A 16747-nucleotide genomic window follows, 5' to 3' on the forward strand; every position below is an offset into this window, starting at 1 on the left:
AAGCATAATTTTGAAAAAAAAATTCACCAATATGCAATAATTAACTCAGCCCTTCTCTGGAACTGCTAGGTTTCCTTCCTCCCACTTAGGCTGAGTAGACATTTCATTAATGGGGGACCCTGGTGGCATATGTTCCATGAATTTCTTTCATGCTACTTCCTACTGGGGTACTGCTTCTTGTCTCTTCTCTACCAAGGAAACGGCTTACTCATTCCTTTAGCAGAAGCAAGTACTTCACACAACTCAGCTTATTCCTATCAGCTGACCAGCAATCCCATTTTCCTTTCTTAAAACCTAATCAATGCTCTGTCCTTTTGTGTTACACGGCTTCCCACCCGACTGAGAGATCAAAGAATAGCGCACAGTGGACTGAGAGAGAAGGCTTTGCACTTGCATGGTGAATTGCTACTTGATCAAACGAAGTCACTGACACTCTGTGGGGACATGAGTGTAGATTTGGACCAGACTGGTATAGATAAAAATGAAGTCTCTTGGAAAAAGCATGTTACTGTGAGTAGTGGGCCTAACAGATAGACGCCAGAGAACCTAAGTTCTTTCCTTACCACTAACTGTTTTTTTTTTCTATTTAAAATTTTATATAATTTGTCCTTTGGGCTCTTTCTTCAGCCCACTAGCCACTTCTATTCTTTCTAATTATTTTAAGGAAGAAAATCCCTTAAGTAATTTTAAGGTGGAAAATATTCTTCATCCCTCCTCTCTAACTTCTCCCATGTTCTTCCCAAATTTACAATCTTCTTTATTATTTTTGCACACACACACACACACACACACACACACACACACACACACACACACTCATGCATTTATATACAGCCTACTGAATTCATTTGGCATTGTTCCTAAGTGCCTGTATCCAGGGCTGAGCCCTTGGGATTGGGCAACCAATGTGGGAGCCCGTCCTTAGAGGAAACTGATTCTCATATTCTCAACAGCCATTGACTAGAGGTTGGATAATGTGCATTTTCAGGTGACCACCTAGACATGTCAACTGTTATTTATCATTAAGCTGGTCTTGTTCAGGTAACCATATTTTTGAAAGTCCTGTTCCTCTGGCTCTTATAAACTTTTTGCTTCCTATTTCACAATTTCTCCAGAGTTAATAACAGTTTTTTTTTTCAATCTTTGAATGTGTTTTCACATTTATACAATGAACATTGATCATATCCACCCACTTCTTCCTCCCTCCAGCTCCTTTATTCTCCTCATGCCTTCTGGCTTTCAACTTCATGTCCTTTAAAAAAACTGCTATTAGTAACTCTCTGAGTGCAGCTACTCCTGAGTGTGAAGTCATCCACAGCCATGTTCCCAAAGGAGAGTAGCTCAGCAGCCAACTGCCAATAGCTCATTTTAACTCTATAGTTTCTTAAAATTATTATAAAAGAAAGATTATTAGTAGATATTTTTTAAACCACGGCATGCTTGAGGAGGATTGGAACTACAAAAGGTATGCGTTCTAAGTTTTTGGTAGATTGAGTTGTAGCTCTTAGACTCTTTTAAATCCAGTACCCAGGGAGTTCTGATGCCGCTGTTTCCTGACTTCGTATTGAAACACCTTTTATCTACATTGCTGCTTTCACTGGTTCTGAATATTCCTTATTCACAAGTGTTCGCATGCCATTGATTCCGTATTAGTGCTCATAACACACTGATAGATCTGTTCCTGTCTACTGTTCTGTCCATGCCATACCAAAAATATGAATAATAATGGAGTCATCTGTCAATACAATAAATATATTCAAATGTTTGAATGCTGGACACTACGTTCACAGAATATCTTTTGGATGACAGACTTATTTTTCTTATTCTCAACAGTGTATTTTATGCTTCTTTCAGTGGACATGTAAAATATTTTCTTAGTATCATGTGATGAATAATTTTGTATGTCGGCATAACTGGGCTAAAAAGTGCTCAGATATTTTCTACACTTTTATTTGAGTGTTTCAGAATGGGATTAAATCATCAGACTGAGTATGTAGCCTTCAGCATATTTGGGCCTTATTCAGTTTAGTTGAGGCCTACACAGGAAAAGCTTAAAATATGGAAGAATTTCCTGTTTTTCTAAAAGTCAAGGTAGGACTAAACTCAGACAAGCTTTTCTGAATTTACAGTTTGTAGAAGACATATTAGGGACTTCTCAGCTCGGCAATCACCCAGAAGAATTTTATATAATAAATACTTATCTATTATATAGTTATCCTAATAGATATGTTTAATGTTTATATAGTGAATGCATGTATCATTTTCCACATTCTTTTTGTTCTGTTTCTCCGAAGAATTCCCAGAATGTAACAAAACAGAAAAAGAAAACGAAGAGGTTTAGGAAGACAGCTCAGTATATAATATGCTGGCAACTTAAGCATGATGACCTGACTTTAGGTCCCTAGTACCTTCATGAAAGCCAGATGGATCATACACCTAAAATTCCAAAGTTGAGGAAGCAGAAACAAGGCTTCCTAAAGCTTGCTGGCTAGCCAACTTGGTGAGATCTAGGTTCAAGGAGAGACTGTGTCTCAAAATCTAAGATGAACAATGCTGAACTAACACACACAATATCTCTGGTCTCCATATGCATGTGCACACACATGCATAGGTACACATAGGTACACATCACATGAACACACACACACACACACACACATAACACACAATAAAAAGAAGGAAGACACACTTCCTTAAAAGCAGTCTGCAGAGGGCATGGGTGGTGATACGTTATTTATCTTGAGTTTCTGTTTACATTCATCATCCTTGTTAAAATTTCCCAAAAGTAATGCCTGGGTTCTTATTAGACTTCAATTCAAATTTGAGACAAAAACCCAAACAAACAAACAAACAAACAAACAAAACCAGTTTCCCTCAGGTGGTGATTAGCCACAAGGAAAGTTCTGCAATGGGAATCCCAAAGAAAAGAAACATAATTAAATGTCATGGGTGATTTACTATCTCTCTGCTTAAAAAGTGAAGGCAGAAACAGTTTGCCCCAGGCTCCAGATCGCTTGTCAATAGGGATTTCAAAGGCTGATGTTAAATCTTTAAGTACTTATTGAAGAACATGATACATTGGGTATATTTAGCCTATCAGCATTTTTTTTTACACAGTTAGGTATGTTGATTTATGAAAAAGCCTATACTATAAGAGCTTCCATTATTGAAGTATGGTCAGAATTTAAGTATAGGCCAAAGTAGAGGGAAATTCATTATGGAGGTAATCTGACTGTGAAGCAATACACACTGGCTTTGAAAGTCCTAGGCAGTTTTCATGGAGGTGGGGCAGCTTCAGCAGGTCTAAAGTAAAATGTGTCTGAGTTGGTAGAAGAGCCTGGAACCCAAAACAAAGGAGATTATCTTGCATATAAGAAAACCGCATCAAAAAAATAAAGATCAAATCATAATGATATTTGTAAATAATTTGGTAGTCAATTGCAGGCTGAGCATTTGAAGTTACTGTGTTGATTAAAACACCAACTGAGCTTTTCTCGCTGCCTGAGGTTTGTCCTTTATTCAGGCAAAGAAGCAAAAAGTAGGAGGAGAATGAATACCTGACTGGCAAAAGATTAGTAACAGTCTGAAAGAGGCCACTGAGTGTGCAACCACAGGAAAGGAGCTGAGAAATCTGGGAGTCAGGTGGCACCTGGTGATGGCCTCAAATCCTTTGCCATGAACCTGCAAGGTTCATGAGCCATGAAACTTGAGGTTTATTCCAGTGCTTGGTGAGTGTGAGAGAGTGTGATGAGAACGTACGATAGTGTGAGTGACAGTAAAGAGACCTTTGCTAGCTTGAAGCCTTCAAGCTCGAGAGCACCCGGCAGGAGCAAACTCCCATAGGTTTTTTAAGTATAGCGTTAATGGAATGAATATATGGAAGTTCCCTCCTCTGGTTTCCTGTGTGTGCTGGCTTGTTTCAGGTCAAGTTGACACAAGCTAGAGTCCTTTGGGAAGAGGAAACCTCAATTAAGAAAATCTCCTCATCCAGGGGTGGAGGTACATGCCATCCCAGCACCGGGGGAAGTGGATTGCTATGAGTTCAAGGCCAGCCTCCTCTGCAAAGAGAGTCCAGGACAGCCAAGGCTACACAGAGGAACCCTGTCCTGAAACAAAACAAAACAAAATGAAAATCTCCCCACGAGATTTGCCTGTGGGCAAGTCGCTGGGGCATTTTCTTGATCAGTGATTAATGTGAGAGGACCCAGCTTACCGTGGGAGGTACCATCCCTGGGATGGTGGTTCTTGGTGTTTTAAGGAAACAGGCTTGGTAAGCCTTCAGGAGCTAGTGAGTAGGCAGAACTCATTCCTGGTCTTTACCTCATCTCTTACCTCTTGCCTTGCATTCCTGCCTTCTCATCCCTGGTGATGAACTGTGATGTGGAAGTATAAGATAATATAAAGCCTCTTCCCCTAAGGTGTGTTTTGGTGATGGTATTTTATCACAGCAATGGAAACCTAAGTATGACATTGGGCTCTCTGAGTAGAGGAGTAGAAGAGGAGGTAGCAGGTTGCGCAGTTCTCTTGAAAAAACATGGAGGTTAATGGGGGAAGGCAATCCAGATTTGTCAAGGCAAATGCAGAACAGGTATGGTTACATTCCATTCAGAAAAGCATATGTACAAGTAACTTGTATTTCATGTGCTGGGAACTAAACTCCAGCTATTTTGTAATAACACCAAGTGCTCTTAACTGCTGAACCATCTTTCCAGCCCTAGGGAGAAAGGTGTGTTTTGGTTTAAAGTTTTCCAAGATTTTAGTTCCGTGTGAGGGGGACAGCATGACAGAGCTCATGGTTTGGAAGCATGTGGCAGGGTTCCTCACATGGTGGTAGACAGGAAGCAGAGATTGAGGCTGAGACTAGGCCTAGGCCTTGTCTGTAGGTGACCTACTTTTGCCAGCTGGGCCCTACCTCCTACAGGTTCCACGGTCTCTCAAAATAGTGCTGCCAGCTGGGGAGCAAGCACTCCAAACATGAGTCTGTCAGGGGCATTTCAGATTCAGACTACAACACCATATGCTGGTGAGGCTGGAGGGACAGACTGTTGACCCTCTTTGTAGGAATCCTCACAAACCACCCTCATCTTCTGTGTGGACATCGTGGATGTCTCTAGCTGTAGGTGGGTCTATTTTGAGTCAGATCAAGAAAAAGGTTTCCTCTCCAACACCCACGGGTGGCATTTAAGGAAATCGGTCTCTTTTAATTGTTCTTTTTCATTCCTTTTTATAGAGGAAAAGAAATCTGCACCCCTTGACAAAAACTGCACACATACACACACACACACACACATACACACACACACACACACACACACACACACACACACACACACACGTGCACGCACACACAGTCCAGAAGGTTAGGAGCATGGTAGTGTACTGCTTGCTTGTTGCAGCCTAGTAGATGGTGGCTAATGGGATGGAAGATTGAAGATTCATAGTGAAAATGGCTGTTATAATGTCTGAAACTGACCTGAAGTAATAAAAAGAGGGAACTACCTTCCCTAAACCCCTTAGCAACTAAACTCTTTTCTTTTTCCTTTTTAAATTTTTATCATTTACTACATTTTATTCACTTTGTATCCTGGCTGTGAACCCCTCCCTCCCGTCCTCTCAATCCCACCCTCCCTCTTCTCACCCTCTAGTCCACTGATAGGTCTAAACTCTTTCCTTAAACCTATAAAAGAGAGATACAAACTAAGTTAAACGTACCAAAACTTAAACTTAAAACTTAAGGGAGAATGGGTCTATTTCGGATCTCAGTTTGAGGGGATAAAATCCATCATGATAGTGGTATGTAGCTCCATGGTGGTGAATTGCTCTATGGCAGTGGACATATGCAGCAGCTGCTTGCTCACACATCAGCCCATTGGGATGTAGAGTGAAGAACAAGTACTAAGAACGGGCTATAAGTGTCAAGATCTTCTCCCTGGAAACCTGCTTCCTCCAGTGAGATTTTACCTGCGAAGAGTTCTACTTCTCGACAGCACCGGCAGCTGGGGTTTAAGTATTACAATACAAGAGGCTATGGAGTCCTTTCCTATGCAGACTGTACCGTCTCACCCTGCCTCCAAGGTCATGAGCATCGTGTAGTGCAGAATGCATGCAAAGCAACTTCCAAAGGCTCTGTAAGTCATCAACAGTCTTAACTTAACGCAAAGCCTGAAGCCCGAAGGGTTTGCTGGGGTTCAAGGCAATCTGTTAGGAAGATAATATAGGCTTAAATCAAGACAAAAATTCAAGAAAGCAAACACCAAACCATAAAGCTTCATGGCTAGTATCCAGGGTTCTAATGACATTATCTGGCTGCCATGGCCTGTGTGAGCACTCTTCCATCTCTGTGTAATGCAGAATGCATGTCTTCTTTCTTGAGCTGGCTCCCTTTGATTGACCCATGTTTCTATCATCAGTGTTCTTGGATTTCTACTACAAATTGGGCTTTACATGCATACCTTCACGCAATTCCTTGCATGGAGTCTAACATGCCATAAATTGCCAGGTTTCTAGAACATGCCACAATTTGCCAGTCTCTTTCTAGAACGTTGGTGCCTGCCCCATGATCTCTGCATACTTTCATCTGCAAGCCAGCCAAATTGGTACCATGTGGATGCTTCTGCTAAGTCCTGTAGCCATCCTGGTTACATCTGAGGGGTCACCTGGCTACCTTCTGCTATAACTGTAATGGTTTCCTCTCCTGACTGCACCTAGTTGACTGTTTTGGGGAATCCTTATGGTGGCATTCCGAGTTCAGGAGCTCTCTTTTTAAGTTAATTTGGATATTTACAAACTGGAACCTCTGATGGGTGAGATCTTGCTCTCAGGTTACCTGTTCTATTGTTCTACTGTAAAGAAAAAGGTAGCCGCTCCATGCCAATCACTTTAATCATCACATTATCTACATCTGTCCTTTCTTCAGTTTTTCAAACTCCTTGCCTCACCAACTACACTCTGTTCACATTCCTTTCTTTACTAAACTCTGCAATTTTATAAAATGTCTTTTTCCAGGGGAAGGTGATCAAAGAGTAGGCAACCAAGTTCATGCCAGTGACTGCCCCTGCTCCACTTCCTAGGAAACCCCTATGGAGACTGAGCTGCCCATGGGCTACATCTGAGCAGGGGGTCTAGGTCCTCTCCATATATGGTCCTTCATTGCTTCATCAGTCTCTGCAGGACCCTCAGATCTTTTGGCTCTGCTGGTCTCCTTGTGGAGCTCCAGTCCCCTCCAGCTCTCTCTATCTCCCCCTTCTTTCATAAGATTCCCTGTACTCTGCTCAAAGCTTGGCTATGAGTCTCATCATCTGCTTTACTACCCTGCTGGGTAAAGTCTTTCAGAGGCCCCTCCCCCTTTGTGGAAGGTTTCTGTCCTGTGCCCCATTTTCTCCTATTTCTAATGTTCATTCTGTTTGCCCTTCTGAATGAGGATTAGGCCTTACTAGGCCACAGAGAAAGAATAGAAACTGTCCTGATGAGAACTGATAGGCTAAGGTCAGATAGTAGGAGATGAGGACCTCTTGTATCATTGGACTAGGGGAGGGCATAGGGGAAAAATAGGGAGGGAAGATAGGACCAGGAGGTGAGGGGAGGGGGCTACAGCCAGAATACAAAGTGAATAAATTGTAATAAATAATAATATTAAAAAGAAAATAATTAAAAACAAAACAAACCAAAAATGTCTGTTTGTTCTTTCTCACTGTAAATTTGGTAAATTCAAGGAACAATAACTCCGCCATTGCCTGAATGCTACTCTACGTTGAAATTTCCTCCATCCAACCAATTAATCAATCATTTTTAAAACTCAATCTCATTAATGGAGAAGTATAATGCTGACAGGTTCATTGCTGATAGTGTAGCATGAATACCTCCTAGTTTAATTCCTGATTAAATGCTAATTATGAGCTGGGATGCCATTGTCTAAATATTTCTCTTGTCGTTCTGGTCATTCAGGCTCCACCAGAACTCTGCTTATAGGAGTCTAGACATGTTATGGTCAGCAGTACTAAGTTCTTCCACATTCCTCCCACAAACCAGTTCCAGAGGCAAACACACACACATACACATACACACACACATACACAGTCAAGTTTTTCACAGCGATACCACTACTTCTTGGGACCAATTGTCTATATGAGTTACTTTCCTCATTACTGTGATCAAATACCTGACTAGAAAGAAACAAAGGCAGAGTGGCTTGTTTAGGTTTATGATGTAAGGGGTTATAATGCATCAAATGGAATCACCATCTAGGCAGCTTTGTGGTGGTTGATGGTTCAACAGTAGCAGGAGGATGTGGTATGAACTTGCTCACATAGAAAGCAAGCAGGAAAGAGAGGCAGGCCAGGGATAGGCTATATGCCTCAACTCACTTCCACTGAGAAATTTCAATCTTACCTAGATCTAAAACCTGCCAAAATAGTGTTACTTTCTTGGGACTAAGTGCTTAAGCACATGAACCAATGGAGATTTTTCTATGACGCATGGCTAGATGTAGAAATGTGAATGTTTGTTTAGCTATCTCCTAACCTATCTGTTTATAAGGATAGCCACTCCTGTAGTCTAATCAAGAAATCATAGTGGCTTAGAAGAGAACACAGAAGGTTCCATAAAGTTATGGATCTGAGTTAAGATTTGACAGTGTAGCAACCAGACTCACTGATGGAATGGGAATCAACTAAAATAACGCTGGGATTTTCCCCTAATTGTTGTGTGGTTTTCAATTTCTTTAACTGTAGGGATGTTCTTGGGCCTGAAGTTGCAGAAAGAGCAAGTATGCAGGGTGAAAGGAATCAATCGTTGAATTCTCTCAGAGGCAGATTCTGAGATTCTTAATTAGTCATTCAAATAGAAAGGCTGGAAGCATGAATCTGTTCTTTGGAGGAGGATAGACTGAATTTATAAATTAGAAATCATTATTTAACAGATGTTCTAGAGTCAATCAATGTTTGCATTTAAAAGCTTTGTCCATACCTGGTGTCTTAGTTAGGGTTACTATTGCTATGGTGAAACACCATGACCAAAAGCAACCTGGGAAAAGGGAAAGGTTTATTTTATTCACAGTTCTATATAATAGTCCAACATTAACAGCACTGAGGGCAGGTACTCACACAGAGCAGAAACCTGGAGGCAGGAGCTGATGCAGAGGCTGTGAAAGGGTACAGATTACTGGCTTGCTTCTCATGGCTTGTTCAGCTTGCTTTCTTATAGAACCCAGGACCACCTAATCAGTGGCGACACCACCTACAATGGACTGGGCCATCCCCATTGATTGCTAGCTAAGAAAATGCTTTACAGCCAGATCTTATGGAGGCATTTTCTCAACTGAGGCTCCCTGCTCTTTGATGACTCCAGCTTTTGTCAAGTTGACATAAAACCAGCCAGTACAATCAGCCCTTGTCAACTTGACACACAAATGCATACATTTTCAACTAGAACCTTTACTTCCTCATTTACGCCCAAGATGGAACATTCGTGTTAGTACTCTAATACATAAATAACTTAAAAAGTCCCACAGTATTTCTAATTTAAACACATTCAAAGTGTAGTCTCTTTGAAATATCTAGTGTCTTTAAAAATCCAGAATCATTTCTAAAAGTTCAAAGTCTTTCAGATGTGGACTCCTATAAAAATCAAAATTAAGTTAATACTTTCTTCAAGAAGGAAGAATCAAGGCATAATCACATGAACAAAGTCATATGAACAAAGCAATACCAAACTCCAAAAGTGTAAGTAATTCAATGTTCAATGCCTTAGAGTCACTCACAGTCTTCTGGGCTCTTCCAAAGGCCTTGGGTCACTTATGCAGCTTTGCCCAACCCAGCACAAACATCTTGTTTCCTAGACCCTAGCTGGCTCCATTCTACTGCTGCTGCTTTTCTTGGTGGTCACCCCATAGGACTGGAACCTCCAAAACTGCAGAGGCACCTTGTTGCAACTAGATTTTACTTTCCCCAGCAGTCTTTCCTGGGCTCTCTTCAGAGGTTCCACCCCTGCCACATAGTGACAAGCCTTAGCTGCTCTCTATGACCACTTCACACCTTCCAAACCAGAACCATCTGGGTGACTCTTAACGATAAGCCTGGCTGCCTGCACAAGGCACAACCTTGGCCAAGTCTGGAGCACAGCTCTGTGTGCTGACTCTCAGGAGACCTTTCCAGAAGATCTCACCTTAACACTGCAGTTCTTTTATTTTTTTAAATTTATTTTTTAATTTATATATTTACTTCACACCTCAATCATAGCCCCATCCTTTCTCTTCTCTTGGTCCCACCCTTGCATCATCACTAATTTCTCAGTTCTAGGTGAGCAGTGCCAAGTATCACAGCAAAGCAAAGGTTTCACTTTAGTAGTTCTGGTATCTTATTATTCACAGCTGATTCTTCAGCCTCAGATAACTAGATACACAGATACTTCGCAAAACAAAACAAAACAAAACAAAACAAAAAAATCCCTGGTAGAGTATTTGCTTCCCTAAGAAACTTCACAAGCCAAGCCTCCATTACCTGCACTGCTCTTAACATTCTTGTCTTCCAAGCCATCAGAGCAGCTCACTGCGCTCTCAACACTCAGCTCTCAACACTCAGTGACTTTTCTAGCCCAAAGTTCCGAAGTTCTTCCAAAATTCTTTCTGAAACAACATGATCAGGTCTTTAACAGCAACACCATTCTCCTGCTACCTACTTGTCTTAGTTAGAGTTACTGTTGCTGTGATGAAGCACCATGACCAAAAGCAACCTGGAGAGGTTTTATTTTGCTCACAGTTACATATAACAGTTCATCACTAAAAGCAGTGAGAGCAGGAGCTCAAAGCATAGCAGAAGCCTGGAGGCAGGAGCTAATTCAGAAGCTGTGGAAAGGAACCTTGATCACTAATTAAGAAAATGCCTTGTAGCATGACCTGATAGAAGCATCTTAGTTGAGGCTCCTTCCTCTCTGATGAAAATCTGTGTCAAGTTGACATAGAGCTAGCCAGTACATCTGGAGAGATGGCTCAGTGGTTAAGAACATTTGTTACACATTTATTAGGACCAGAATTCAGATCTATGTTCTAATGTAACAAACACCATACCCTGAAAACACTTGTAATCCAAGCTCTGTTTGTGGCAGAGATGGGACAATTATCAGGGTTTTTTTAAAGATAGGTGAAAAGACATGAGCCTCACGTACATGGGAAGATTATACCTCAAAGAAATAGATAAAGAGTGATAAATGATACATGATAGTGATACTCAATTCTCTCATGCCTTCTGCACACTTGACCCCTCCCCAACTCACACACAGGTATGCATCATAAATGCATAAATAAATAACAAAAAATCTTGAAAAACTTTGTTCACAGAGTAGACTGTGCATACCATTAGAAGTTTCTTAGCTTGGGACATAATACCTAGAAAGATCCCCAGAGAGAATCATATTAGAAAAATATTAGAAATTATTGAGCCTAGACAAGCAAGTTAACCAGTGTGAAGAATTAGCCCACAGATTGAGACGCTGGCCTTTAGTTACAACTGGACTGCTTACAGAATGATGTCTACCACCCAAGAGTCAAAGGAAAGGAAAGACATGAAGACAGGGACCTCCTAAGTACAGCTAAATAGCTTTAGCTGATTGTTCTTGAGATTACAGAAAGAGGAGGGGAGGATAGATGATCACTGAAGGGTGATTCCATTTACCACGTTGTTGGCTTTGGCTGCTGAGACAAGGGCTAAAATTGTCTGCCAGAAAAGCTAAATGGAGACAGTGGTAAAAAAAGAACCAGCCAAACCAAATATCACTAACATTTAGAGAAAATGCCATTGTTGCCTCATAACAGGCGTACACTATATTTAAAACATGCTACTTTGAGACCATACTGTAGTGCCACTGCCCCCAAGATAAGATTGTTGTTATTATTCTATTATTATACAAATTAGCATTTTTCTTTGTGGGAGGGTTTCATAAAGTAAGACAAAATTGAATCCATCTCCTTTAACTTGTATTTATTCTCTCATCCACAAGTCCATTTTCCCAGTTTTTTCCTCAGGACTTCTAATTTTTACCTGTACTGAGGCCACATGAGCTATGGCAACATTTTCAACTCTTCCTTATAAGAAAGTGAGATTCTGCTACTATTTCTTTCTGCATTAACTGAAAACATGGGGCCTTTCTAATTTTCTGTTTAAAACATGAATGTGATGGCTAGGTCTTCATCTGAATCATAGAAAAAGGGCATTCTTTGTGGCTGTCTGTCTATATACACACTGGCTTCCAGAACTCAGAAGACACCTTATTTCTAGACCTAAAATTTGACATGAAAGAGGAACAGCTCTTGATCTCAATGAAGTTGTTAATTTGCAGAAATCTGTTACACACAGATAAGCCCAATCTTAGCATAAATGTTACAGTTTGATTTTCAATTATTCCCCCAAAGCTCATGTTTTAAAAGCTTGATCCCTCAGAGACTAACATTTAGAGGTGGGATCTTTAGAGGTGAGTAGATCATGATGGTTGTAACTGCTCAGATGAATCCATTTATGGGTCCTCAACTTAATGGGCTATTGGGGAGGACCAATTAGGGAGATGTCTTTCTAAAGGGCCTGTTTTGACCCTCAATGATCTGTCTGTTTCTTTGTCTGTCTCTATCCCTTTCTCTGTATCTCTCTCTTCCTGCTACCTTAATCCATGAGATAAATAGCCTCCTTTCCCCCATGCTCTCATTGACATACCATTCTACTTTACCAGAGATCGAAGAGTCTTTGGGTGGTCTATGTATTGAGATCTTGGAAAACAGTAGTCAACACAAACCTTTTTTTCCTATCATGTTCTTTCTTTTAGAATACCTATTATGAAGGAAAGCTGAATTAACACAATCATTACTGAACTCAAATTTTTATTTTGAGATGACTGTTGGTTTTGAACTATTCCTTGAATTCAAGAGATTTAGTGGAAGCAATCAGAAAACTCATTTGAAAAACAACAACAACCCTTTAACATCTTGCTTGAGCTTGATTTTCTGACTCTTCCTCTCCATTTCTTCTCTATCTCAAGTCATTTCTCTCTTCCCTTCCTTCTATTCTAAATGCCAGTCTTTGTTTTTGTTTTTTTTTTTGTTTTTTTTTTTTTTTTTTTCCAGAGATTGCTGTCAGCACAATTCACTCGCTCCTTTGGAGGAGTTAGAATGAAAAAAATCCTCAAGGTGGTTGGAGTTGCATTGGTTCATGCCTGGACAAGATGGCTGATAGACTCAGTAAAAGGTGCACTTTTTCAGGAGGATCCAGCCCCTCACAGAACATATGGCTTGGCAGGCAGAACCTGGGCTGAGTTTCAATTCCCATTCATCCCCTTGGCGGTGTGCCCTGTACTATAAACCCTGTGCATATGTTTTCAGCAGGTCAGTCCTTTACCTGCAGACTTGGCTCACCCACAATAGGACTGATTCAAGGAAGCAGATGAGGGTGCCCTTGCTCAGAGCACAGACCTTTGGACTCATGCCAAATGTCAGTCTTGTTGGCGGGCTTCGTGTTTAAATATTGACTCTCCTGGTCTACCTTGTTCTCAGTTATATCTAGGAATCCTATCATGGTCCCTTTGGTAATGCCTATACCACCATTGCGGACATACTTTTGACAGTTTCTATTACCCGTGCTTGTCCTTTGGATATTCATTTTACATTATGGAGCCCTTGTACATATTTGATGCTTATTGTAAAGTTCATAGTGTTCTCTTAAGACCCAAATTTTATGGTCTGGGTGCTAGACGGAGACAAAGGGGTGAATGGATACCAGGTATAATAACTTGGAAAAAGTAATCGAATTCACAGCCATTAGTTAGATATGTTCATTATAGAAATAATTTTTAAAATAATCTTTCACATTTAAATTTCAAAGGAGAAAATATTTGAAAGACTCCCTCGTGTGATTTAAGGAGTATAGTGTTATGCCCATTTACATATTTATTTATTTTCAGATTATGTGTATAATGAGTATGTATGTATGTGTATCATGTGTGTAGAATAGGGACCATGATGTCTCCCTTACAAACATGTGCAGATTATAAGAAATAAGGCTGGTGTTTTATGTAGCATAGTGCATGCCCATAACATGCATGCTGTAACGGACTGCTGGGGAGAACCTATTTTTAGGTGTCTAAGGAATTTTCCAGTGGGTTTTTCCAAACCATTCCTGAAGACAAATGGCAGTATGTGTTCAAGCAAAGAATATAGCACTTTGAGGTTAGGGACTGTTCAAATGTCTCCTAGACAACCTCATGTGAAATAGCAGTTAGAATCAGTTTTGTCCTTCTTGTTTTAGCTTGATATTTTTGCAATCATGTTTGTAACTAGTATTTTTCTCTCCATCTCATCCATCCATCCATCCATCCACCCACCCATCCATTCATGCATTCATTGTTCAACCCACCCTTCCAAACGCTCTGGGTCTCTCTCTTCCTTCTCCTTTCTGTCTCTTTTTCTTCCTTTCTCTCGCCATGTCTGTCTCTGTGTGTCTCTGTCTCTTTCTCACTAGTGTGGGATGTCTTCTCCACACTGTTAAAGCTGAGTGAAAACAGACTTTATATGGTTCTCTGCTATATTGTAGTACTCAGAAAAAAGTCAGGAAAAAAGAGGGCATCCACAAATACTTTCATTGAGACGACACTTAACTCCTACTTCACGTTTATGGAAACACTGTTTGTTGTGATGAGTATCTGTAGCCACATTTGTAGTTAAGGGAATTTTCCTGGTTATTCTTAGATTTCTTGGCCATGGGAGTTCCATAATATGTGGTCACCACCCATGCTGCCAAAATGAAGTGTCTGCTTCTCATAGATTTGCAGGTTCCCTTTAGACTTATTTCTCATTGCATCCTATAGAAGTCCAGAAATATCACAGCTTCTTCATTGCTCATTTGTCTCACATCTCTGAATGCACGGCCTGTGGTCACAACCAGAAAGTAAGTGGGGATTCAGAGAGTCTGTGGCTGTCTGCCTTGACTTGCTTTTAGCCATTCTCCCCCTTTCAGTACATTTGCATGTGCTGCTCATTCTGAATCAGACAATTCATTAGAGCTTGTTTCCTCACTTGCTCCCAGTTACACATGACTTTTTTTCTCCTTTTTAATCTCATCACTCTTCAGCTGAGCAAGGAACAGCTTCTGGGGATTGATTGTGGGAGCTTCCCACTCTAATGAGCACTGTATTGTGCAGAGAAGGCAGTGCTACCTGGGGCCTGGCAGGAAAGGTTGCCAGGAATCACACATTAGAATCTCCCATCCATTTTCCTCATCCTGTCAATCCTAATGAACACAAAATACCACTGTCTTCACAGGTGCTGGAGCTGAACTCACCCTTGTTTCCAAAGGGCATTTGGAAGACATTCTGACCTCAATATCGCAAATGTGACTGTGAAGAATCTTCCATTGGGTATTATACTATATATACATGTGCTCATGGATACACATATATACTCACAGAATGTCTGGCCTTAAGCTTGATTATTATCAACATCATCACCCTATATTTATTATCTATCTAGTTAGAGAATTCTTGAACACTTCTTTGTCATACAGAGTTTCTTTTTGTGAGCTGTGTCAAGCATTGTCTAATGAGTTTCCTCTTGATGGCCCACCCAGAGAGCCCTTTGGGACTAGAGCCACCTCTTTGGGCAGGAGCTACTCCTTCTTTAGCTTCTTTGGGGACCAGTGACTCACAAGGTTTCCAGGTGCTGGGAGACTGATTTGTAGAGACTTCTCCATAATTTCAGCCTCTCACATTCTGAGCCTACTGCGGGTGTGCATCCTTTCTCTTTGCCACATACTTGCCCTGTTACAAAAAGAGAGCTACGGGAGCAGACTATCTACGTGGCTGTTTCCTTTCTACTAGCTCTTTACACAGGACAAATGTGAGTGACAATATGTTGTCAAATAGGGTAGTTCTTTCGACCTTTGAGAAAGATGCTGAAATGACAAAGTACATATTTATTGTGGACTCAGTTAACATAAGTTCTAACATGCCCCAAATGGTATTTGTCATGTTGTCCAGATCCCCTTCCCAACAATATTATTGAGAAGTAGATGGAAAGTCAATGTTTAAAATTTTTTATAATATTTTTTTATTTATTACAATTTATTCACTTTGTATCCCAGCTGTAGCCCCACCCATGTCCCCTCCCAATCCTGCCCTCCCTCCCTTTGTCTTCTCTGCCCATGTTTCTTCTCTAGAAGTGACAGACTTCAAGATTTGTTTGAAATTATAGTAGTTTTTTTTTTAAACCTTGGAATTATGAACAAAAATCTCAAAGCACTTACACATCAGTTGTTTCATTTCCCACTCTTCAGGCAAATAACACCTGGCTTTTGTGAACTTAGGAAAGAATCCCTTGCCACATGACTCTGGTTTTCTAAATATCGAATTTCCCAAGCATCAACATCCTTAAAGATTTCCAGTGGCTGAGTTTTAAAGAAAGGAACCCATAGCAGTAAAGGAAGCCCATTTGAGTAACTTTGAATGGAGTATTCTGTCAGTGATGAATGAAAATATTTTCATCAACATTAGGAAGGAATAGTTTGTTTAATTGGCACTGGCAACTATTTCTCTAGCTAGGAGTGCTGGTGAGAGAAATAAAAAGGAAGAATTAAGGTTCTCTCTGAACTGCGAAAGAAAGAAAATGTTTGGAGTTCTTTTAGTATTTTCTTTAGTCTTTGTTATTTATATTAAATCAGACCAATGGGAGCTCAGTATGGCAGCACACACCTATTATTCTAAAACTGGGAGACTGAGC

General features: G+C 40.5%; 1 protein-coding gene across 3 annotated transcripts in view; it reads right to left on the bottom strand.

Moving 5' to 3' along the window:
* The window catches only part of Ptchd4 (patched domain containing 4), a 184750-nt gene that overhangs the window by 32904 nt on the left and 135099 nt on the right, over nucleotides 1–16747 (bottom strand). The gene's annotated exons all lie outside the window — the stretch shown is intronic.

The sequence above is a fragment of the Meriones unguiculatus genome, chromosome 16, assembly GCF_030254825.1.
Source record: "Meriones unguiculatus strain TT.TT164.6M chromosome 16, Bangor_MerUng_6.1, whole genome shotgun sequence".
Classification (NCBI taxonomy): domain Eukaryota; kingdom Metazoa; phylum Chordata; class Mammalia; order Rodentia; family Muridae; genus Meriones; species Meriones unguiculatus.